Source organism: Miniopterus schreibersii, assembly GCF_964146895.1.
Source record: "Miniopterus schreibersii genome assembly, chromosome: X".
In the NCBI taxonomy this organism is placed as follows: domain Eukaryota; kingdom Metazoa; phylum Chordata; class Mammalia; order Chiroptera; family Miniopteridae; genus Miniopterus; species Miniopterus schreibersii.
In genome coordinates this window covers 24,853,649-24,877,449 of record NC_138104.1, presented here as the reverse complement: position 1 = coordinate 24,877,449, position 23,801 = coordinate 24,853,649, and the positions used below count along the sequence as shown (strand labels likewise).

The following is a 23,801-nucleotide window of genomic DNA, read 5'->3' as shown; positions in this document are numbered from 1 at the left end:
CTTGATCATCACCAAAATTCTATGCCATTTTTATTTGAAACATTCTACTCTTCTGACACCCACCCTTATTGCCAGCGTACACACACACACACACACACACACACACACACACACACACACCTCCAATCCATTGATTATCACTTTTCTCACTATCCAGCAGCCTCTTTTCTGACTTCATTTAATTCCTTAACCAGCCCTGAATCCATGCTTTATCTTTGCAAATACACCCAATTTTCTTGGCCCCCCCCCCCCCCTCTCTCTCTCTCTCTCTCTCTCCCTCTCTCTCTCTCTCTCTCTCTCTCCCCCTCCCTCCCTCCCTCCCCCCCCCCCTGCTCTACTGGCAAAACTACAACCCTTAATAAACTCTGCCACTTGCCTCCTTGGTGCCTGTACCCAAGCGACTGAATAATGCAGGAAAGTATCACAATATGAAACTAATTGGTTGCACTTTTAGTTCATGAACTTAAACCTCAAGAGGGCACTCAGTCCCTCCATTGTGCTCTGAATCCAATTCCTTTTCCTCAAGGACTCTTCTCCTTCAGTTATCTCCTTTCTCTTCTGCAAGATCAATCTCTCCATCTCATTTGTCATTTTTATCAGAGTTCAAACATGCTCTGGTACTGCTGATCTTAAAAAAACAAACACTCTACCTTGATCATATATTTACTTCCAACTTTCATCCCATTTATCATTCCCCTTTATAGCCAATTTTTCATATCTAGAGCTCTTTACATATGATGTCTCCACTTCCTGCTTTCCCATTCAATTTTTGATCCATTGCAAGCAGACCTCTACCTCTACCATTCTACCAAAACAGCTCTTGTCACCAATGACTTGGATGTTGGCAGATCTAATGGGCACATACCTGTCCTCATTTTACTCACCGCTCAGCAGCATTCAGCACTGTTGACCACTCCTTCCTTTTTCCCCCCAGGTTTTATTTTTTTAATTATTTTTTTCTTTTTTGTGTGTGTTTATTTTTGTTTAAAATATTACAGATGTCCCTTTTTCTCCCTAATGACCCATTCCACCCTTTCCCAACCCCCTTCCCAGTCCCTCTCCACACCATTGTCTGTGTCCTTGGGTTGTGCATATATGCATATGAATTCTTTGGTTAATCTCTCCCCTTCCACCCACCCACCCTCCTCTGTCCCTCTGAGATTCGTCAGTCTGATCCATGCTTCCAAGTCTTTGAATCTATTCTGTTCATCAGTTTATTAAGTTCTTTAGATTCCACATATAAGTGAGATCATGTGATGTTTGTCTTTCTCTGCCTGGCTTATTTTGCTTAGCATAATATTCTCCAGGTCCATCCATACTGTCCCAAAGGGTACGAGATCCTTCTTCTTTATAGCTGCGTAGTATTCCATGGTGTGAATGTCCCACAGCTTTTTTATCCACTCATCTACTGATGGGCACTTGGGCTGTTTCCAGATCTTAGCTATTGTAAATTGTGCTGCTATGAACATAGGGGTGCATATATTCTTTCTGATTAGTGTTTCAGGATTCTTAGGGTATATTCCTAGAAGTGGGATCACTGGGTTAAAAGGCAGCTCCATTTTTAATTTTTTGAGGAACCTCCATACTCTTTTCCATAGTGGTTGCACCAGTCTGCATTCCCATCAGCAGTGTACTAGGGTTCCCCTTTCTCCAGCCGGGTATTGGTACAACTACAGATATATAGATCAATGGAACAGAACAGAGACCCCAGAAATAGACTCATGCCACAATGGTCAGTTAATATTTGACAAAGGAGGGAAAAACATACAATGGAGTAAAGACAGTCTCTTCAATAAGTGGTGCAGGGAAAACTGGACAGATACATGGAAAAAAATGAAACTAGACCACGAACTTTCACCATACAGAAAAATAAACTCAAAATGGATAAAAGACTTAAATGCAAGTTGCGAAACCATAAAAATTCTGGAAGAAAACATAGGCAGTAAAGTCACAGACATCCCACATAGTGGACTTTTCACTGATGTATCTCCTAGGGCAAAAGAGACAAAAGAAAAAATGAACATATGGGACTACATCAAACTAAAAAGCTTCTGCACAGCAAAAGGAAACAGCCTCAAAATACAAAGGAACCCCATGGTCTGGGAAAACATATTTGCCAAGGATGTATCTGATAAGGGGCTAATTTCCAAAGTGTACAAAGAACTAATACTACTCAGCAAGAGGAAGACAAACAACCCAATTAAGAAATGGGCAAAGAACCTGAATAGACACTTCTCCAAAGAGGACATAGAGGTGGCCAAGAGACACAGGAGAAAATGCTCAACATTGCTAATCATCAGAGAGATGCAAATTAAAACCACAATGAGGTATCACTTCACACCTATCAGAATGGCTGCCATCAACAAATCAACAAATGACATGTACTCCTTCCATTTTGAAATACACATTTCTTTTGGCCTTTCTTGACACCACAATCTCATTGTTTTCCCCCTAATTTCTTAGCCATTACTCATTCTCCTTTGCTATCTGCTCTCCCTTTAGCTAATTTTAAAATATTGGTGTTCTTCAGTGGTCTACCCTATATCCTCTTCTCTTTTCATTCTATATTCTCTCATTGGGTGATCTCATCCAGTCTCATAGATTTAAATACCATTTTTATTCTGATGAGCCCCAAATTAAATCTCCATATCAGAATTCTCCTGTGAATTCCAGTTGTCCTTGACACCTATAAAGAGATATATCACAAAGATATCTCACTTTATATACCCCAAACTGAATTCTGAATTCACCTCATCATCTCCTTACTTTCAGTAGAGAGCACCACCATCAATCTTATTGCTTAAGCCAGAAATCTAGGTGCCACCTTTGATTCTTCCTTTTGTCTTATCTTGTCCATATCCTACTTATCGGCTTGCTATATCTTCATAACGTAACTTCAAGCTAATCATTCTTCTCCATCTTCATTGTCATCACTCTGACTTTGCTACTTTCAGCTCTAGCCTAGATTGCAATATGACCTAATTTCTCCACTTGCATTCTTGCCCCCTCTAATCCATTGTCCCACAGCAATAAAAATTACCCTTTTAAAATGAAAGATTATGTCACTACACTGCTTAAAACCCTTCAGTATATCTAGAAAAAAATACAATTTCTTTACCAATTGGCTAGAGCTGGTATAATCTAATCTATCTATCTCTCTGGCTTCATCTCCTTTGTTTTAACCCCCACCCAAGGTCTCCTTTAAGTGCTTGAAACACACTAAGCTCTCTTGAATCAGGGTCTTTGCACTTGCTCTTCCCTTTGCTTAGTACACTCTTACCACCATTCCTTTATATCCTTTAAGTCTGAACTCAAATGTCAGCTCCTTAGAGGTGCCTTCCCTGGCCAGTCCACCTAAAATATATTCCCTATGCTATTCTCCTTCCTAGCTTCTTGGCTTGTTTCCTTCATAGAACTTTCTATAATTCATAATTATTCTATTTATTTACTTTTTTGATCTGTCTTCTTTTGGGGCAGAGTTCAGTGGAGATGGCTCATCTCTGCTCCACATAGTGTCAGATGAGGCAGCTTGACTGATTCTAGAGGATCCAAGATGGCCTCACCCACATGACTGGGGCTTTGGTGCTGGCTGTCAACTGGGACACCTTAATTCTTCCCCTTGTGGCCTTTTTCTCCAGCAGGAAAGCTTGTACTATATATAGCAGCTGTGTTCCAAGAGGGTGAAAACAGAAGCTGCAAGACCTCTGAAGGCTTAGCTTTGACGGTTATAAAGATCATTCCTTCCCATTCTACTGGTCAAAGCAAGTGACAGGGCCAGCCCAGATTCAAGGAAGGGGGGAGCGCCACCTGTTGATAGGAAGAGTAATAGCAGTCACATTACAAAAAGGGTATACTAAATGGGAGGAATTATAGTCATACAATCACCTCAAATATTCAAATGGCTCACTGCTTAACCTCTTAAAGATTTTTGTTCAAGTGCCATTTTCTCAGTGAGGTCTTTCATGACCACTTTATATTACACTATAATTCCACCTGCACATTCCTTATCTCTTTTCTTTGTTTTATTTTAACATTATGGATATTATCACCATCCAAAATATATATTTTGCTCATTTATTGTCTGCCTTTTCTTTCTAGAATACAAAGCCCCAAGAAGGCAGGAATTTTTATCCATTTTGTTCATTGCTATATTCCCAGAACTTATGGAGTGGCTGGCACATAGCAGGCACTAAAGTGAAACCACCTTTTTTCAAAATATTTAGATATCTACTACGAGCATAAAAAGGATTTCCAACTCATTAGTTTTCCCTCCTTTTCATTTTCGTGATTTCTTGGTGAGCCTTGAATAACTTGTTATCTGCATTTCCTTTCTTCCCAACAGCAAATAAACCTGTATGATAAAGCAATGAGCTATCTCATTAAGGGAGTTTTGGGGGAATCCTATGAGGTGAGATGCAAGGCCACTTTCAGCTCATTATTTTGTACCTTGTGCCCAATTAACACCCACTGGGAACAGCTAGTTGAAGTTTCACTGGGATTTTTTTTTTAATCCGGGAAATTGGTGAAGATGAAAATTTCATTGGCTAAATGCATAAAATAAATCCAAAAACATCAAGAGGACAGAGAAACTGTCTTTCGGAGAGGAGGTAATCTAAAGGTAGCATTATATAACCAGTCCAGTTATCCCTGAATTAAGATCAGAGCTTTGTCCAATGCCGTAACCTTACCCAAACACAGAGACAGCTCCTCTAGGAAAGAACACAGCAAAGAATCCAAATATCTGAATAAGTGCAATGGAAGTAATTAAAAGTGGGAGATTTGAAAGCAAGTAAATTCAAAGTTACTTTAATTTGGATGGTGTACTCAAGACAATAATGTTTGAGTTGAATGCTGAACAAAAAGGAATGAGCTATGTGACTATCTTGGCAAGTACCCTTCAGTCAGCCAGTTATGGTCCTTGGACCAAATCCTGTCCACAGCCTGTGTTTGTAAATAAAGTTTTATTGTTTATGCATTGTCTATGGCTGCTTTTGCAAAGAGCTGAGTAGTTGAGACAGAAACCATATGGCTCACAAAGCCTAAAATATTTACTGTTTGGCTAGTTACAGTAAAAGGTTGCCCACCCCTGCCCTAAGCAGAGGGAACAGCAAATGCAAAGGTTTTATGCAGATATGAGCTTGGAGAATTCGAAGAACAGAAAAAAGTACTGAAATGGGTAAAAGGAAGAGTGCTATGAGTCTTGCCTCAGATCAACATTAAGCCCACTGGTCTGTAGTGTGCAGAATCTACCTTCTTTATTCTTTTGAAGACCATTTATCTCAATCCTTTGGGGATCTGATACTGGTACTTCTCCCATGTGTACGATTTCCCAGGATCACTGACAGTGGTTCATTGATCTTATTTGCAGGTTCTCAGTAGCCTAGGGAGTAAGTAATTCAAGCCAAAAGATTTGAACTAATTTAAAGCAGCACTGTAAACCCATCACAGGCCATTATCCTCCTAATAGGATGATATTAATTGAAGGTGCTATCTCCAATGAACGTCTTATTTTAAACTTGAATCTCACTTGACATCATTTCACTAATATCTTTTAGTCAGAATTTATTATCATGGATCTTAAGTTAAACCTGATTAATATCCATTATATAGATATATATCTAGCCATACATATCTATATATATGACAGTGTTTCCAAAACTATATTTTGAGAGACACACTAGTATCCTGTTAGATATTAATAAGAGTAGAATATGAAAGTCCCATGGTCAAATATATTTGGGGAAATGCCAAACAAGGCTAACATTGGTTTTGTTTCTGGCAAGACTTCTTAAAGCCTTAATATGCTAATGAGTGCTGTGCTGAGAGGGAGATCCATGTGCAGCATTTCCTAAACTTATTTGATCAATTATTTTTTTCTCAAAATACCAGTAAATATTTCGAGGGACACTAGTGTTTCTTGAGTCAGCTTGAAAATCGCTAGCATATAGGCAGTTGAGTCCCTGAGTAATGTGTCTGGTCTCCCAACATGAATCTGCTATAAATACACTAGTTATGCCAAGAGGTTCTTTTCTATGTGTGTTATTCTCATTTTAGAGTAAAGACTGAGGTAAACCATTCATTCAGGAAATATTAGTACCCACTTTGAGCCATGCACTATTCTAAGTGTTAGAGATACACCACTGACAGAGACAGACAAAGTTCTTGCCCTCGTGGAATGTATATGCTAGCATGTGTGTGTATAGTGGGGCATATAATAAACATATATAGTAATTTTGGCTAATAGTAAGTGCCCTAAAGAATGTTATGTTAGAGAATACTGTGAACGGGTTAGTTTAGATGGGATGGTTAGGGAAAGCTTCTCCAAGTAGGTGATGTATAACCTGAGGGAGTTAACAGCTATGTGAAGAGTGAAAGGACAAGCACTCTTACAGAGAGAAGAGAACATGCAAAGTTTCTGGGGTGGCCAAGAATTTCTGGTTCAAGTGGTATCAGAAGGCCAGTATGTTTGGATTGCAGTGAGCAAGGAACAAGTGATCAAGTATAGCAAGAATGAAACAGGATGAGATTGAAGAGGCAAGCAGGGGCCAGATATTGTTACGTCTTATAGAACAGTTTAAGTAATTATTTGAATTTTACTTTAATGGCACTGAGAGAAGGGAGTAAAATGATCATTTCCATATTGAAAAAAATCACTCTGGCAGCAGTATTGATTGCAAGGGAGAAAAAGTAGAAGTGGAGAGACCGAAATAAGACTCGATAATGGACTAAATGTAGCACTTTGGGGAGAGGAAGGTGTCAAGGATGACATCCCAGTGTCCGGTATAAGCAGTGGATGGTGCCAGTTAATGAAATTGGGAGGAGTAGAAACCAAGAGCTCTCTTTTGGTCACATGATCTTAGCGCTGTCTGCAAAACACCCAGTTGGAGATATTAAACATTCAGGTAAATATGCAAGTCTGGACTCAGCGTGGGGAGTGCAGAGGAGGTCTGAACTGGAAAGATAAAATAGGAATTGTACTTAAAACCATGGAACTGGAGGAGGTCACCTAGGGAGTGAGTGTAGATAGAGAAGACAGCCAAAGATGGAGCCTGGGGCACCCCAACCTTGGGAGTTAGAAAAGTAGTAGCAGGAAACAAGAGTCTGAATAACAGGTAGTGATTTGGGAGAAAAACCAGGAGGATGTGGTGCCTCAGCAGCCAGACTCTAAGTGACCTGATGTGCTGGTTAGGAAGGCATGGCCAACAGGTAGGTTAGGCTTGGATCTGAAGACTAGTCAAAACTCCAAGAAAATATTTACCAATGTAATATAGATATCCAACATACGTGTTTATTGTAACAAACAGAGCAATTCAGATAAATTATAAAATAAGTAAAAGCAATACCAAAACATAGATCAAAGGAGAATAAAAAGTACCTGGGTATACCATTTCTCCATACTGGGAGCATATTTATTTTGAACCACTGTCTCTTAAGTAGCCCACATAGCCTGTTTAGAGCAATGTCCTATTGATGAGCCCACGCCAAAAGTACTTCTCACCATCTTGCTAAGAGCCCCCTGGTTAGAAAAGACTTCAGGTCAACCTCTGCATTTCAGACAACTAACTGCTTCTTTTAAGAGCAGTATGAAGATTCCCTTCTGCAGACTGAACAATTCTCTTGTGCAATAAAATATCCCTTCTGTGATTTTTCCCCTCTGAAACAGACTGGGCTCTGTGCTTCCCTCTGTAGAAAGTATCTGGAGCCGTCCCCCCTCTCCCTCCCCTCTTCTTAGCTGGAAAAAAAAAAAAAAAAAAGAGCTCATGAGCTATCCCTTTCATACCCTAGGACTATGCTGTGGTGAGCCTGCCTCAGATTAATTCAATTAAACACCTCAAACTGAAGCTGTCAAACGTCTTTTTTTTCATGGGCCAGATTTATTTTGTTAATAGGATCAAAACATGTTATATACAAAGGTAACCATTAAATAATTACAAACAAATAATTTCATCATGGACTCCGGGCCCATTTTGCATCTCCTGCCAGATACAAAACATTTACTTTCATACATTTACAGCAATAATTTGCATAAAACCACTGAAAGTGAGGATGAGTTCAAAGCAGCTGCTTATGTGATGTGATTATAAAAATCTTGCCACCCCCCCATCCCCACCCACACAATTATTCATTCCTACCAGTTAATATATTGAAGGCCTCTGTAAAATTAAAACATTATCTACTAATATAGAGAAAAACAAAGCTATTAACATTAAGCTCAAATTAACTAATCCTTAATCAGTAAAGTCCTTTGTGAAAAGGACCCAGAAGCAGTTAAGTTTTGAGGAGGGAAAGGAAAGGTCCAGAATATGGGTTGCTGCCTGGGGAAGGAAGGTGGTGTACAGCATGCTGTAGTGCTCTGGTAAGCCAGGGACTTGTTTAAAAAGATAAAATAGGAATTGTACTTAAAATCGTGGGACTGGAGGAGGTCACCTAGGGAGTGAGTGTAGATAGAGAAGACAGCACTGGCAACTCAGGTGGAGGGGACACTGCTAAAAAACTGAAAACAAACAAACAAAAATAGGTAGTTTTTAAAGGACAATAAACGCCATTAAAAGAAAATCTCTAAGTGCCAGTTCTGCCAAGAGCTAGCTACCTTGGTTCGGGTGTGTCTGTGATGAAAGTGGTCACTTCTTTATAGTTTAGAAAATTCTCCAGCTCATATCAAATGAGCTTAAAGAATTCTCAGGGATCAATTGACTCAACTTTGTGGGGGTTTTTGAGACATAACTTTTTCTACAAAAGAAAGTCTCACTGTAGAATATTCAAACAATTATAAAATGTATAGGATCAAACCTGAAAGATCCCCCTCAACACCCACCAAAATTCCAGGCTCAAACTATTTACAGTGTGCCTGCTCCCCCAGGTTCTTTTCTAAGCATTTACCGGCATATACATATATCTAACATCTTACACAAAAACAAAAATCTCTACCAGTTTTGTAAACCTCCTCATTCTATTTCCTTAAAATTTGTTTTATTGTAGAAACTGTACATACAGTAGCCTCCCCTTATCTATAGAGGATATGTTCCATATATGCCTGAAACTGCAGACGGTACTGAATCCTATATATACTGTGTTTTTTTCCTATACACACCTACCTATGATAAAGCTTAATTTTTAAATTAAGCAGAGTAAGAGATTAACAACAAAAACCAGTAATAAAATAGAACAATTATAACAATATACTGTAATAAAAGTTATGTGAATGTGACCTCTCTCTCAAAATACCTTAATGTATTGTACTTAACCTTTTTCTTGTGATGATGTGAGAAGATACAATTCTTAAGTCATGAGATGAAGTGAGGTGGAATTTTCCATTTAATATTTTTAGACTGTGATTAACCTTGGGTAACTGAAACCATGGAAAGCTAAACCATGGATAGGGATGAGGTCTACCCTAAAATTTACCATTTTAGCCATTTTTGAGTGTACAGTTCAGTGGCATTAAGTACATTCACAATGTTGTGTGACCATTCCCTTTATTTCCAGAACTTTTAAATCATTCCAAATAGAAATTCTGTATCCATTAAACAATTAAGTCCCCATTCTGTCCTCCTTTCAGTCCCTGGTAACATCTATTCTACCTTGTTTCTATGTTCTTCCTTCTTTCAAGATTGTTTTTGAAAAGGTAATACACAGACATTATAAAAAATTCTAACAATAAGAAAGGATATGTACAATGTTAAATACTTTTCTTTTCTATGCTTGAACCCCAGGCAGCCAGTGTAATCAATTTCTTGGGTATCTTTACTGAAGAGTCTATGTATATAGAAGCATAAATGGACATATACCATTCTCCCTTTTTTTTTACAAAGTAGTAGCAAAGCACACACAGCTTACTTTTTTCACTTAACAGTATCTGATATGTACATGTATATATAATGCATATTTATAATATGTATATACAATATGTATAATTCTTATTTATCCACTTTTCTGTTAGCTAGGATCAACTTACTTCTGCCTCATTAACATTTAAAAAAAATTTATTTTTGCAAAAATCACATAACATAAAACTCACCTTCCCAACAATTTAAAGTGTACAGTGCAATATTGTCGACCACATGCACATTGTTGTGCAACAGATTCTCCAGAACTGCCCACCCCCCAACTCAATCCTGCATAACTGAAACTCTACACCCACAGAAAACAAGTCCCTGCCTCCCTTCCCCCTAGCTCCTGGCAAACACCATTCTACATTCTGTTTTTTATGAGTTAGACTACTTTAAATATGTCCTATAAGTGAGATCATGCAGTGTTTATTCTTCTGTGACTGGCTTATTTCACTTAGTATATTATCCTCAAGCTTCATCCATGTCATAGCATATGGCAGGACCGACTTTTTAAGGCTGAGGCCACATTTTCTTTATCCACTCATTTGTCAGTGGACATTTAAGTTGCTTCCAACTCTTGGCTATTGTGAATAATGTTGCAATGGACATGGGGGTGCAAATATCTCTTTGAGAGTCTGCTTTCAATTCTTTCAAATATATTTCCAGAATTGAGATTACTGAATCCTATGTTAGTTCTATTTTTAATTTTTTTGAGGAAACTCCAGACTCCTGAGTTTTTTCCATAGTGGCTGCATCATTTTACATTCCCATCAACAGTGTACAAGTGTTCCAATTTTTCCACATCATCACCAAAACATTTTGTTTCTGTTTTGTTTCATTTCTTAACAATGACTACTCTGACAGGTGTGAGCTGATATCTCATTGTGGTTTTGATTTGCATTTCCCTGATGATCAGTGATATTGAACATCATTTCACATGCTTCTTGGCTATCTATATCTTCTATGGATAAATGTCTATTCAACTCCTTTGCCTATTTTTTAATTGGGTTATTTATTGTTTTGTTATTGGGTTGTAGGAGTTCTTTATATATTCTGGATATTAACCCCTTATCAGATATAAGGTTTACAAATATTTTCTCTCCATTCTTGACTTTTTAGTCTATTTTTTTCTTGCTCAGTTTTCAAGTTTGATGTAGACCCATTTACCTATTTTTGTTTTCCTTGACTGTATTTTTGGTGTGACTCATAAACTTTTATTTCTCTTAGGGCCAGACTTTCATCAGGATAGCCTGGTTGTGATTTTTGCCTTACTTTCCATCTCAGTGCTCTCTAGCATATTGTTTAACAGGGGTGTTGCCTAATTACTACTGGTTGCCTGATGGGATACACCCAGAGGTACCTTTACTTTTCTGGACTTGTTCACATGCACAGTAATGGGAAGCTTATGTGAGGGGGGGATGTTTCCTCCCATCTTCTACATTCTTTCCCCTTCATCTCTCCTTTTCCCTCAAGTTTGGAAAAGAATCTCCTCGGGGCCTTCTGTGAGTGGGGCAGTGATCTCTGAGCCAATGACAGGTCAGCCAAGAGACTGACTTCAGATTACTGAAGGTTGGGGGTTTCCCGATGAACCAATTAGTTTATTAGGGGCATTGGATACCTGGATAGCTGGCACCTGTTCTATTTTCCTCTTAGTAAGGGCACACTTGTTTTGCCCATCAAGGATTTGAATGTGCACTAGAAACCCTACTTTGTTTTTTAAATTTTGATGGCTTTAATCCATCCCCACAGCTTTTGACCAAGGCCAATAAAACACAGCCATTCTCCCTTTGTAAAAAGAAAGAGGGGTTGGGTTTCCTTCAATTGTCTGCCCTTTTCTGTCTCCTCCACTATTTTTGTTTTACTCTATAGTTAACTTTGCATAGAGCAGCTTCATCGAAGGACCTGTGAGGTGGACCTGGGCTCTCATCTTACTGACGGTTGCAAGGGCCTTTTCCTTGTTCTAACCTGGGGGTTTGCGGGACCTGGGGATTGGTGGGTGGGAGAAGAGTTTGGCCATAACCTGCTTTCTGCATTTCACACATATTCTTCCCCCAGTCCCCCTCCCCCCCCCCCTCACTCGCACGCGCGCGCACACACACGCCCGCTCGGCCCCTCTCGGTGTGTCTTCCTTCAAGATGACTGGGCGTTGGAGAAAAGGCTGCTGGAATCAGCTGGTAGGTACAGTAGTAATCCGAACCCCACCCACCCGCTGCCTTTGCTTGCTCAGGTTTCTTGGGTCACTACTGCCCAGGGAGAAAACAAGTAAACGCGCCTCCAGAGGAGGAGCTGGGGGAGCTGGGAGCCGCAGGGGCGGCGGAAGGTGAGGCCGGGAAGGTGGCCGAGTGTCCGTGCTACTGGGGCCCTTCCCTGTGCTCCCTCGGGGCCTCAGCCCCAGCCCTGTTTGTCCCCACCCCACCCCCCTTTTCAAAGGGATTGCCTTTTTTCCCATCTGCGGCGGCGGAAATGACAGTGTGGTGCTGCTTTGGTGTCATGGTGCTGCTCCTGGATTGAGGGGGTGAAAACTCTTAAGTTTGGCTCCGGAGATCCAGGCGCGGGAGCGTCGCGGCTGCCTTGCTGTCCCTGGCAGGGCGCGCAGGCGGGCGGATCCCGGCTGCTGCGCGGCTGCAGCGGCGAAGGCGAAGGCGAAGGCGAAGGCGAAGGCGAAGGCGAAGGCGAAGGCGAAGGCGAAGGCGAAGGCGAAGGCGAAGGCGAAGGCGAAGGCGGGCGGCGGCCTAGAGGGGCGGCGGTAGCGGCGGCGGCCCGGGATCTCGCGCAGGAGCCGGAGCCAGCTCGCGGCGGAAGCAGGCGAGCACCCTGCGCTCTAGGGAGCGCTCAGGAGATGGCTGGCACCTGGGAACACTCTGGGTAAAACGCGCCCCTTCGCCACGGTCCCTGTGGGCCGAGCTCCCCCGCACGCGCAGGGCTGGATCCCAGCTCTGGCCGCCTCTCAGGTGTCGCCGGGGCCCGGCGCGGGCTCCCGGGTTCGGCGGGGCAGGGTGATGGGGCCCGCGAGGCTCGAGGCGGCGGCTGGGGTCCTGGCCCAGCCCTGCCACCCCGTTGCGCCATTGGGGGCCCAGGGGCTTGTCACTGCTGCCCTCATGGGACAGAGTTTGCACTCCCGGGCGCGGGCGGGGGCGGCCCGAGGCCTCCCACACAACCCGGCGGGGCCCAGTGGCCAGTAGAGCGGCTCCTGCCCGTGAGTGGCTTCCCACGCTTCAGCGGCCGGCAGCCTTGGCCCCGGGCGGCGCCCCTCGACCGGCAGTCTGCTGGGGGGTGACTGCTGTGGCAGCCAGAGATGCTGCGGACACCCTGCCCACAGGGAGGGCAGGCAAAACTTAATCCCTTTTCTGCCAGGGGAGTGATCTTTGAGTCTCTGTCTGGGCGGTTCCTTATTTCTGGCCTACCTCTGAGACCAGCTCAGTGGGGGAGAGGGGAAACTTACTTATGTCCACTGGACTGCCTGCGACTGAGTCTCAGAGAGGTAGTGTTTTTCTGTTCTTGGCTCGAAAGAATTAAGTAAATAACTGCAGAGTAGATTTACAGAAACATCTTTGGTGATGATAAGGTTTAGGCTACTTAGCACTTTGTGTACAGCACCTTATTTCTTAGAGGCTTCTCTTGGAGCAGGAAATTGGAATCCTGCGGTGGTTGTGTTCTTCACTGTGTCTCTTCCACACTTCCCAACCCGACTTCACACTCACTTTCCTTCTACGTTATCACACACCTACCTGTTCACCCAAATCTCCCACCAGAACCCACCCATCCCTCCATCGGCCTGTGTACCCCCAGCTTTCCAGCCATGCAGCCTCTTGCTTCTCAACCAGTTTGTCATTTTCAGGATTTCTGAGTGTAGGGCATGTGTTCAGTGATGGTGTGTCTCTGATGAGGAGCCCTTACGAAAGAATATATTACAGACTGTAGATAGACAAATGCTGTCTGAGGGTTGATTCCTCTGATTCTCAGGTTGGCCCATAAGAGCTGCCCTTAATATCATTCTTTTCCCTCCCAGTACTCTAACCAGTTATTGGGCCATGTTCCAATAGAAGGGAAATGCTGAAGAGAGAGAGTCCCTCCCCTACTTCCCACTCTACCCCCAACCCTCTCCACTCACCATGCCCTGAGAGGGAAACAGTCTACTATTTTTATATATTCCTGCCAAATCAATTAACTTCATAGAGATATATAATGTGAATTAGATATTTTTTTCTGATTGTTCCTCACAACTTGATTTATGTGGTTGAAATACAGGTCTAGGAGCTGAGATGATTAGAGAATTCATCCCAAACCAGATGTTGCATTGTCTTTATGGCCTTAGGACATTCCTCTGACCTTTCTTTCATAGTTGATGCACTTGTGTGAAAGGCACATAATATTGTGTACTGAGTAGTGTGAGCCTTCTCTTGGTCTTTTGAAGATGGAAGGGTTCTATAAACCCTCAGCATTACGCTTTTCAAAGAAAGTGCTTCATTTACCTTTTTATTGGTATAATAGATTGACTGGGTGTAAGTAGGAACCCTAGTTTCTGGAAACCTTAACTTGCAATTATTAGCCCCCTGAGCCAAATCTATCACTGTACTTAGGTCCTAAGTCTGTTTTTCTCCCCTAATGCACAAACAACTGAATGAAACATAAATAAAACTAGACATACAGAGTAATGGTGATCATTTTAAGTCGAGGCTTAAATCATATCTAATGTACTCCAACCTAACAATCTGATTCAGGCTCATTTGAAAACCTCACCCATTTTTAGCCTTTATGGGGGCAGTTAATTTCTACTGAAAAGTGGCATAAATAATTTTAGGCATGGCAATATAAGTATGATTAGTATCTAGCAGAGCTGAGTCAATGATATTTATTAAGTGCCTACAATGTGCAGAGGCCTCCACTGACTGGACTGAGGCCCGAGCCTTGGCCTAGTATTTTGGCCTCCTGCTTGTTTGAGGCCTGCTTCCTTACTTGCAGCTGCAGGATTAGGACAGGGAGGGGCTGTGAGGGGTAGGGTAGAGGCTAGGGACATGAAGGGGCAATTGTTTCTCTGGTTTACTTTCTTGACTAGTAGACTTCTCATCTAGCATGTTGTGCCTTGCATGCCCCCTCCCCCCCCAGAAGTACTGCCTCAAATCAGAGTGACTTGATTGCTTTGCAAATGTATCATTTGAACAGTGCAAATTAATTTAGATGAAGTTGGTTTAGTTAATCCCTCCTCTTTAAGTGCAGGGCAACCTGCTCCAACTTGCAGATCCTAAAACTGTGCCAGTGGAGTCTCATAATTGCATCCAAAAATTGCTCTGGGTAGTGAGCCTATCCATTTCCTCATCCCTCTTCCCATAAAATATGCTGACACCATGACAGCCAAGAAGGAAACTGCAGGAGGAGTATGTCTTTACCACTCACCAAACCTCATTGGCTTGGTGAAGTGGTGAGAATGTCTTCTTTTCACTGTATCCCTTGGCACTCAGGTTCTCTCTTTACCAACTGGGACACAGAGCCCTAAAAAGAAGGTAAAGACAAGTCTGAGACACAGAATGTGTCTCAGATGGCTGTTCTCAAAGGTACCTGCTTGGCCTCATGTGTGTCTGTTGCTCAGTCTTTATGGATTTTGGTAACTCCGAAGCCATCAGGCCATGGGATTTGGGTGCTAGTGAAGACCAGTGGGTGCTGCATTTCCATTTAACATTAAGTGTTTTTCTTCTGTGCAAAGGGGAACATGAGGTAGTATGTTTGCAAAATAATTCCTTAACCTGGATATCTTGACTTAGAGCCTTGCATCATCAAAATATGACATGTAATACATTGATACTGGATATATGATGGATCAGGAGAGTTCAGTTTTTCACTTTTTGGTGAGTGAAATATTGCACTAAGATCTATATTTCTGGTCTCTCAAAACATCTAGTTCATCACTGAGCAGAGTAGAGAAAAGAATAGAAAAGTGTTTCTCAACCATTGTATTGAATAATGCTAACAAGTCTGAGAAGACCAGATAGGTGGTGTTGAGACAAGAAATTTATTTCATTTTTATTGAATTTATTCAAGCAACACTAGTTAACAAAATTATATAGGTTTCAGGTGCACAATTATACAACACATCATCTGTACACTGTATTGTGTGTTCACCACCCCAAGTCAAGTCTACGTTCATCACCATTAATCCCACCTATACCCTCCTCCACCTCTTCCCACCCCCTTCCCTCTGAGACAAGAAATGTATATCCAATTATTCTCCTGTGCAGGCTGCTAGTCCTCTTTTTATTTTCCCCCTTCCCCAAGGATCAACATATGCTTCTCTCTTCATTTTTCATGAAGTAAAAGTCTGCTAAGAATCTTCCATGGGCACTGGAGGTCTGGCTATTTCTACTGTTTGTCTTTTTCCATCTTCCCCTTCTTGATGGCCATAGGCCGACATCATTTTTCAAAAGTCAATCTCCCAGCTTCTCCATTTTCCTTAGAAATCCTATAGGCTGCTAAAACTACCTTATGTTTAAAGTATGGGTGGTGAAAGGATTTTGAGTAATGTGCCAAAATCCCACTACTCCGTTCTCCATGCACACTAGGGTGTTGGTTCAACCTAAGTGGGTTAGCAAAGTATCCTTAGTAAGGCTTGTCCTACTTGGGTTCTTGTCTCCCTGCAGAGCTCTGACTGCCTGACCTTGGGCTTTGTCTCAGCCTCTTTCCTGTAGGTCAGACTCCTCTAGTTGATGAACAGAACAGTGTCCCCAGGCTCTGGCTTTCCTCTTACAGAGAGCAAATGGTCTGATAACAGACTCATTATATAATCTAAATTCTCATGCAACAGAAAATACCAGTATTTACAATTTGCTGAGTTAGGAGCATAATGTATGGGCATGGTAGATAATGCTAATACAGGACAGTGAAGTATCTGAATGTATACAGCCCAGAGATAGAAAATGGTTTATGGTCTAGAATCCTTGATTGCTTTGTCTATAGCCCTTTGTCCAGTGTTGCTAGGATCCATGTTGTTCCTAGGGGAGTAGAAGCTTCATTTCAAATAGGCTTCTGTTCTCCGTCCCTTGTTTCTGTCCTGAACTTGGGGTCCTCTCAGCCTAACATTCAACAGCATGCCCTATATACCTATATCGCCAATTTTATTCTGTGGAAGTAGAGGTGCCTGTCCATTCAGGTGTGCCACTGAACATTTAAACATTTACAGATATTTCATTGGGTAACAGAGATTGAAAAAACAGTCTTAGAATAAATGGAAAGCTATACTGGTAGCAGTGGTTAAATTAAGTTTGTTCTCTATTTGTTCCCTAACCTTGCAATTGCCAGTGCAATCTGCGTTAAGGTAAAAGTGCTATGAATTGTACTTAAGATTCCTGACAATTATTATGTGTTACCTTGGCAAATCTGTTTCTTAGTTACTTAGATTATATCTCTTGCAGTTGCAGCAGATTTAGGACTTTTAGTTCTACTATTGTGATATTAATTTTAATGTCTTTGATGACTATATTGTATAAAATAACAAATGGTTGGATTTAGGAGCTAATTATTATAAATATTAAATCCACATACTATAAAATATTAAGTAGGCTTTAATAACCTATTAGACAGTAAGTGACTCTGGCACACTGTCATTTGGTAATCAACCTCCAGTCCTGAGCTCTCTCTGTGCATGATGAAAGCTTAAGAGAAAAGAAGAAAGGCATTTCCTCCCTTGGGGAACTCCAGTCTAACAGGGGAGACATATGAGTATAATGAATACCACAATCAGATACATGGTCCTCCAGAATACTTGTGGGGGAGTGTGATTGTCCTCTATTATGTCAACCATATATTTGGGATGAATTTTCAAAGGAGACTTGACTTAGGGTGATGAACACATAATATAATATATAGATTATATATTGTAGAATTGTACACCTGAGTCCTATATAATTTTATTAACTAATGTCACCCCAATAAATTCAGTAAAAATGAAATAAAATAAAACAAATGGTAGGGCATTTATATTTATTATAAATGACAATAAAAATTGTTTTTCCAAATAATAAAAATTACTGCTTTCTTTAATAACTTACTTTGTATCTATCATCTGTGAATGTATGATGAGAATATCTATATTTGTAAAGCAAATTAATTCTTTTATCCTCATCATATCCTCACAAGAGCTTGTGAGATGAGTAGGGCAGGTAGTTGTCATTTGACAGATGAGGAGGCTATGGCCCAAATAGTTTAAAGGTCTTACCTAGAATCATTCAGCTAATTCAGTTTAGAGTCAGGACTACAACCAGGCTTTATTATGAGGATCAAATGAGATAGTGGCTTTGGAACCACTTGAAAAGTATAAAATAACACACAAATGTAAGATGACTGTTACTGTTAATTATACTTACTGACCACCTAGCCTCTTTTTTTTTGGGGGGGGGGGGTGTTCTATTTTCACTATTTATCCTTTTAGGGTGAGAATTCTATGCATTGGTTTCCTTTTATGTTCCCAAATGATCTTTTTTGAACTTTAAGAGTTTTTTTCCCTATTACTAGTATTCTAGGATTTTCTTGTCTTCTTTTTCAGTTTCAAACTGTGTTCTCACTCATTTATACTCCTATGTGACTCCCCTCCCTTTTAGTTGTCCTCTGAAACACCCATTATATCTTTCTTGAGGTACAGCAGGCAAAGCCAGCCACTGCCCTCATCACCTTGGCTTAGCCAAGGAAAATTAATGCATTTTGTTTATTTCCAGTTCCTCTTATGATGATGCCCATTGCTTGTCAGCCTTTCTAGTCACACTAATAAATAAGAGTTGTGTTTTGAAGGGCTAGTTTTCAGTAATCCAAGGTGTCATTCCTATGCGATAACAGTTAGCAAGAGCTCTGTAATAATAGGATACCAGACCTGGGCAGCATCTTAAAGAGATCATCTGGTGATTCTCATCCAACTTGAATGATATTTTATAGTTAAGGAAGCATCAGACTAAGCCAGGACTTAATTGCTTATTCCCCAAATCAAGGAGACAGTTTCTAGCATTTTAAGGAAGAGCTCATAGGACATTATGTTAATATCCTAAAGAATGTTTATTTTATATTAATTTGCCTTTTAAACAAATCCTACAACTCAGCTCAGTCTTCATTCTACAGCCCAGAGGTCAGGCTTTTCTCTGAAGAAGGAGGGACCATGGCTCAGGGAGGTAGTGAGAGCCCAGAGCCATGCTCTGCAGATCTAAAAGATGAACACTAGATGGAATATAAACTTTTGAAATAAGTGGGCATTTAATTATGTTCAAATAACGTTTGAAATAATAGAATTCTGCCAAGTGCAGATCATGAGTTGTCTCTCTGATTAGAGTTAACTGAATGCTGGGTTTGAAGGGTGATGCAGACATCAGTCTTTTCATTTTGTGATGTAGAATGTATTTTTATCTTAATCACCTGTTTTTAAACTCCTCTTTTCTCTTTCTACCTACTCACACAGCCTTATACCTTCTTATAGTTTATTCTCATCAATGTTTTCTTCAGGGTGAAGATAAGCCATGTATAAACAATTTTATAATAGAGCAAGGGCAGATACATGAACATACTCATTTGATGACATGGAATCAACTAAATGATATGGAAGGGAACAAATAAGTGTATGTGGACGTGGACATTTGTTTTTTATCATGACAATTGGTCTGCTCTCCCAGATATTTCATCAATGCATTTTTATGACAGACCATTGTGTTTTCTGAGAAATGCTTCATGATTACCTGTCATTGGATTGCACCCTATCAGGTTAACACCCTGTCTTTATGCTTAGCAAATACTCTAATTCTGCATTGATTAGTGATTCACAAACTTTTAGAAGTTGCAACACTCTGCCACTGTTTTATTTTTGTCATACCATACCCCCATACTTCCTAAAAGTATTTTATGATATAGGAGTAAAATAATTTTAAGAGTTTTATATTTTTTAAATGAATAAAATTGGGAACTGAGAATTTTGTGACACCCATTAGTCATTAAAAATATCCCAGGATATTGCAAAACCTAGACAAGGAATTGCTTACCTAGAAAAATAATAGAAAGGTATAAACAATCCAATAGTTTAGAAATACTACATAATTACATGGTTGAGTATAGTATAGTATAGTATAGTATAGTATAGTATAGTATAGTATAGTAGTATAGTATAGTATAGTATAGTATAGTATAGTATAGTATAGTATAGTATAGTATAGTGGTTAACTTCACACTCTGAGGTCAGATCTGGGTTTGAAACTTTTTAAAATTGAGGTAGATATAATTCAGTTATAATATTCACCATTTTAAAGTATACAATTCATTAGCTTTTAGTATATGCACAAAGTTTTGCAACCATCACTACTATCTAATTTCTGAACATTTTCATCATGCAGAAAAGAAACTCCATACCAATTAACAGTAACTCTGTATTCCCCAACTCCCCCAACCCCCCAGCCTTTGGCAACCACTAATCTATTTTCTGTTTTTATGGGTTTGTCTATTCTAGATATCATAAATGGAATCATACAATTTGACGCCCTTTGTGACTGGATTCTTTCAGTTAGAATAATGTTCTCAAAGTTCACCTATGTTGTAGGACATACCAGTACTTTATTCCTTTTTCTTGCTGAATAGTATTTCATTATATGGATATACCACATTTGTTTACCCATTCATCACTTGATGGACATTCGGGTTGTTTCCATCATTTTGATATTATGAATAATGCTGCTATGAACATTGTGTACAAGTTTTTGGGTATGTCTTGAATTTTTCTGGATCATATGGTAACTTTACATTTAACCTTTTGAGGAATTGCTGAACTATTTGCCAAAGCAGCTGCATCATTTTACATTCCCACCAACAATGTATGAGGGTTCTTGTTTCTCCATATCCTGGTTGACACTTGCTATATTTAAAAAATTATAGCTATCCTAGTGAATGTGAAGTAATATAGCCAGCCTAGTGGGTATGAAATGGTATCTCAAAGTGGTTTTGATTTGTATTTCCCTAATGGCTAATGATGTTGAGTATCTTTGCATATGCCTATTAATCATTTATATATCTCCTTTTGAGGAACATTTATTCAAATCCTTGCCCATTTTTGAACTTTTTGTCTTTTTATTGTTAAGTTGCAAGAGTTATGTATATTTCTAGATACTAGACCTGTATCACGTATATAATCTGCAAATATTTATTTTTCTCATTCTGTGAGTTGTATTTTTAACTTTCTTGATGGTGTCATTTGTAGCACAGAAATTTTTAATTTTGAAGTTCGAGTTATCTGTTTTTTCCTTTAGTTGATTGAGCAGTTAAGAAACCCTTGCTTAACCTAAGCTCATGAAGAATTACACCTGTTTCCTTCCAAGAGTTTTATACTTTCTGCAATTATATTTAGATCATTGATCCATTTTGAGTTGATTTTTATGTATGGTGTAAGGTAGGGCTCTAACTTTATCCTTTTGCATGCAGATATCCATTTATCCCAGCACTATTTGTTGAAAAGATTATTCTTTCTCCTATTGAATTGTCTTAATACTCTTGTTAAAAGTCAATTGACCATAAATATATGAGTATATGAGTTTATTTCTGGGCTCTCAGTTATATTCTGGGTCTGATTCTTAGCTTTGCTACTTGCAAACAAGTGTGACCCTGGATAATATGACATACACAGAACATTTTTCAAACAGTTCTAGAAGATTCAGGAATCCCTGGTTAAAAATCCTATTTTGACCTTATCTAAGGCAATCCTGAACCACACCATACTTTCCCAAGCCTAATTTCATAGGTTCAAGTCCACACTTACTTGGGAACAATTTCAGGATTCTAGGAAAAATTAATGAGCTTTTCCTCAGTACAGAATTTATACAACATCATCCTAAGACTTAGAAGACTTACGGTACTCTGTTTTATATAGTTTTCAACACATAGACATGTCTTTCAGCAATACTCCTAACCAATTGTCATTTTGGTGAGAGGCGTACTTGACCCTCCCAGGTAGCTTCCAACACAGACATTGAGGAATGCAGACATGCAGTTCTGGAAGAGGCAGTTATAGAAATGCAATGTGAGATGGAGATAGGCCTAGAAGAAAGAGATACAATTTTGGAAGATTCTCGGAATGGAGAGGCAGATTCAGAGAAATTCAGAGGGACACAGAGACAAAAATAGAAGTGGAAATATGCTGTTTAGAAATCCTCTTGTAAATAGTCAAGATAAACTTCAGTGAAGGAGGTGAGATGATTGAAATAGAGGTGTAGGGAAAAGAGCACAGGCATTGTGACACAGTACTCTGGGTATGTATGTTCCTGGTTGATTTACTTAAATGCTGAGCCTCAAATTCCTAACTATAATACAGATATAGCAGTAGTACTTCCTCACAGGTTTCTTCATAGAATTTAATGAAATAATGTGTGTAAAGTGGTTAATACAGGACTCAGAATACAGGATGTGCTCTATAAATGCTAAGTCCCTTTCTAACTTCTACTTTAAGGGATTCTTTATTTAACAATTATTGAAATACCTAGTGTGTGTGAAGCACCATGATTTGAATAAACTATGAAATAGTTGATGCCCTCAAGGAACAGAGAGAGTTAGCTGGAGACACAGATATGTAAATGAAATAAAACAATGTTCTGAAAGCTACCAGTGGTTGAGGTGATAAACATGTAAACGAGAGAACTCCTAGTTTTCTAAGCTTGGATGGTGATATTAACCAGATAGAGAAAACTGGAAGAGGAGCAGGTATTTGTTTGTTATTTCCAGGGAGGGGAGAATAACAAGTTCACTTATGGGCATGTTGAATTGAGCAGGGAAGCTATCAAAGGCAATATTCCTGCCTTGAGTGGAAGTTGGAATCTATCATCTCCAAAGTTTCTTCCAGTTCTAAGATTTTATGATATATGTATATTTTAATTATTTTACTTTATCTCTGTAGGTAAATGTTGATTGTTGTTATAAGGTACAGAATACTAGCCAACAATTTTCAAGCACTTTTAAACTGTAAAATAAGAATACTACATGTCTCATTTTTTAAAAAGTGGTTATACAAACATCTGAACTTAGCAAACTGAGAGTGACTGTTTTACAAAAAGATTCTTTGCTTTTAAAGTTCAGTTTCCTATAGATTTCTGCAAAATAGCTAGTTTTTTCAGAGTAATTAAGAGGTTTGATTTAGAAACAGCTTTTAGGGATAAATCTATTGTACTTTTTCAGAAAGTGTAATTGTACTCAGTATTTAAGTATCCTGTGAGAAGGCTATTTGGGTATCTCTGATAGATGACCAAATCTGAACAAATATCAGTGGCAGAATTAAATTCTCAAGCCCTGATGAGTATCTCCAATGATAGTGAGATGATGAATAAAAGTTGTTCAAAAGCAAAAGGATAAATAGGATTAACACTTTTAGTCAGTAAGATATTTTACATTGCTCCTTAGTTAAGGCTAGCTTAGAATATTCATGTGTTGATTTTAATTAATGGAAAACCTGTGGCAGCAAGTATCTATATGTTCAGCTCAGAAATTTCTATGAGAGAAGAGATAGATTGACCAAGAGGTTAGTTTTTTTTTAGTTGGGTGACTTCTTTTATTCTAATGCACACTAAAATGAAGATTACCACATCTGAAAATTTCTGGCTCCGCACTTCGCTAATTTATATCTAGATATTAATTTGCATCTTGTTATGTTTTAGGAAGTATGAAAAGACACATGGGGAGGTGAGCTTCATAGCAGACTTGTGCTAGTTCAGCAGGTGTTAAAACCAACTGACGCCACAAGGTAATATGTCTTAATTATTGATCAGCAACTATTGCTGAGTAAGTTGAAAAGTTGAAATCATAGCTCATTTAGTTTGATGAAATGAAGACTTTTCTGGAGGTGAGGGAAGAAAGTGAAAATGAAAACTATCATCTTTTGTCTCTAGTACCTCAGTTTACTAGAAATGGGATGGAACAGAAATTTCTATACGTGTTAGTAAGAAGTAATTCAGATTCATACTCTTAAGAACTTGCCAT

The 23,801-nt window shown here is 39.6% G+C and overlaps 1 protein-coding gene across 6 annotated transcripts in view; it reads left to right on the top strand.

The window, feature by feature from the left end:
• The first annotated feature begins 11,695 nt into the window (after positions 1-11,695).
• The window catches only part of MID2 (midline 2), an 86,792-nt gene continuing 74,686 nt past the window's right edge, over positions 11,696-23,801 (top strand). Inside the window, exon 1 of one of the 6 annotated variants that reach the window (XM_081126513.1) lies at positions 11,696-12,004. The gene's annotated coding sequence lies outside the window, so the exon portion shown is untranslated. The other 5 variants (XM_081126510.1, XM_081126514.1, XM_081126512.1 and 2 more) reach the window with 5 other exon arrangements.